The sequence below is a fragment of the Eriocheir sinensis genome, chromosome 39 (genome assembly GCF_024679095.1).
Source record: "Eriocheir sinensis breed Jianghai 21 chromosome 39, ASM2467909v1, whole genome shotgun sequence".
NCBI classification, from domain to species: domain Eukaryota; kingdom Metazoa; phylum Arthropoda; class Malacostraca; order Decapoda; family Varunidae; genus Eriocheir; species Eriocheir sinensis.
In genome coordinates, this window is record NC_066547.1 from 9275777 (window position 1) to 9278653 (window position 2877).

Genomic DNA, 2877 nt, shown 5'->3' on the forward strand with positions numbered 1-2877 from the left:
CCTCATCGCCATTTTCATTTTTTATAATCATTGCTTTTCATCATCACCATCATCATCATCATCATCATTCTTTCTCCTCCACATCATTATTATTTTGCTTCTCATCCTTCTTCTCCTCCTCCTACTCCTCCTCCTCATCATCATCATTCTTTCTCCTCCACATCATTATCATTTAGCTTATCATCATCATCATCATCATCATCATTCTTTCTCCTCCACATCATTATCATTTTGCTTCTTATCATCATCATCATCATCATCATCATCATCATCATCATCATTCTTTCTCCTCAACATCGTTATTATTTTCACTTAGCTTATCATCATCATCATCATCGTCATTGTTATCATCGTCAGCACCCGCCGGGCTCTGTACACCGGCGATATGAATGAATAATGGGACGAGGTATGAATAAATGATCGGGTGGAGATGATAACCTGCTCCTCTTCCTCCTCCTCCTCCTCCTCCTCTTCCTCCTCCTCCTCCTCCTCCTCTTCCTCTTCCTCCTCCTCTACTCCTCCTTTTTATCGTTACTCCCCTTCATCAGTCATGTTCTTAGCTTCTATTCTTCTATCACCTCACCTGCTATCTATTCTCCTTCTCATCTATCCTCTTTAAAAACACTAAAGAATAATAAGCCTAAAAATAGATAGGCAAAGGAATGAGAAAAACAAAAGTCCCTCTTACGTCTATTCTTCTCTTTCCTCCCTCCTTCCTTCCTGCTCCATAGTGTTGCCTCCAGCCCCACCTCCTCTACCCCTTCATAAAAACAATGTCCTTTTCTCTCTCTCTCTCTCTCTCTCTCTCTCTCTCTCTCTCTCTCTCTCTCTCTCTCTCTCTCTCTCTCTCTCTCTCTCTCTCTCTCTCTCTCTCTCTCTCTCTCTCTCTCTCTCTCTCTCCTCATCTTTCCTCTTTCCTCCCCTTATCCGCTTTGCTCCTAAATGAAGACTGTCACTTTCCCTTCAACAATGGTCTACTGCTTTCCTTCTTTTTTTTTTTTCATTTTCCTTTTCTCCTCCCACCTCATTTCTTTTCTCTCCCTTGCCACCTTTCCTCTCCCTTCCTTCCTTCCTTTCCTCTCCCTTTCCCACTTTTCCTCACCTTTTCTTTCTTTCCTCTGACATTTCTCCTTTCCTCTTTCATCCCTCCTTTCTCTCCCTTCCTTTCTTTCCTCTCCCTTTCCCGCCTATTCTTTCACTTTCTTTCTTTCCGCTGACAGTTCTCCTTTCCTCTCTCATCCCTCTTTTCCCCTCTCATCCCTCCTTTCCTCTCCCTTCCCTTCTTCCCGCGGCAGAAGAGAATAAAGTCCCGCCGCCCTCACATGTTCCTGTCAAAATTATGTTCACCCGACGAGGACGCATAAAAGGTCTTGTTAACTGCCTCTCACCCGTCCAGCCTATGCCTCCCTCTAGCCCCTTTAACATACCTCCCTCCCTTCTCTCCCATATCATGCCTCCCTCTCGTCCTTTTAACATACCTTTCTCCCTTCCCTCCCATACTCTACTTTCCTTCTGACCCTTCAATTTGCTGCTTATTCTTTTATTCTAGTTTTATAATTGTCTCCCTCCTCCTTCCCTTTCTTCAGCTCATATCTTCTCACCGGAGTACTTTCTTTTTTTTTCATGTAACATTCTCATTCTTCACTTTTTTCTCTCCTCGTCCTTTCTTTTTTCCGGTTCGCTCAGCCTCACCTTCCCTCTTTCCTCTTCTACTTAATATTTGCTTACTCCTCCTCTTTCCTCTCCTCCCTCCTATCTTTCACCTTTCCTCTCTTCTCTTCCACCTTTCTCCCCTCCCCCATTCATTTCATTTCTTTCTCCAGCTTTTCGCTCTTCAGTCTTTTTTTCTAAGCTTCATTTCTTTCCTACCATCCGGCCTTTCTTTCACCCGCCCCTTCCCTCTTCCTTTTTCTCGTCACAGTATATTCTTTTTCCTCCTCCTCCTCCTCCTTCTTTCTGTCATGTCAAGCACTTGGAGTAGCTTACCACATTTCAGTTTCCTCCTCCTCCTCCTCCTCGTTGTCCTCCTTTTCGTCGTCCTCCTCCTCTTCTTACTAGTCTTCTCCTCCTCCTCCAACTTTACCTTTTCTTCCTCATCGTGCTCTTACTCTTCCTCCTCCTTCAACTAGCTCTACCTCCTCCTCCTCCTCCTCCTCCTCCTCCTCCTCCTCCTCCTCCTCTTCTGCCCCCCTCGCGTATCCAGCCTTGCGTACCTCCTTCAGATTTACTTTGGGCCGCGGTTGGGTCGCGTCGTTGAAGGTTCCGGGAAGGCCATAGATTCACGTTTTTTTTATTCATATTTTTGCTTGTTATTTTCTGGAGCCTTTTCTTTCCATGTTTTTTTTTCGTGGGTTTCTTGCTTCTGAGTAAATTATTATTGTTGCATTTGTACTTGTCGTAGTGTTTTGTGGTTTTTCTGAGGTTGTTTTTATTTTTTATGCTGATGTTTTCTTATTTATCTTTCACGCCCAGTCGTTTTATTTTTTTTTCATTCTCTTACATTGTTTTTAATTCTTCGTTTCTTTTTTCTTCCTTTTCTTTTTCAGTATTATCATTCACTATCCTCTTTTTCTTCTTCCTCTTCATCTTCCATTGCCATTAATTCTTGTGCCTTCCACATTAATAAATATAATATCCGTGTACTATATATTTATTTTTATTTTTTCTATCCTCTTCTAAACGCTTTTCTAACCTCCATCCCCATCACCATCACCACCACTACTATAACTACCAACTCCATCCCCTTCCATTCCCTTCCGCCTCCCGTTTCTCTTCTTCCTCTTCCTTTTCGTCGTCGTCGTCAGCGTATATAACGAAGGCGTAAGTGGTGTTGTCTCGAGCGATTCACACGCGCTGGGTTGCCGCCGTTCTCACCTC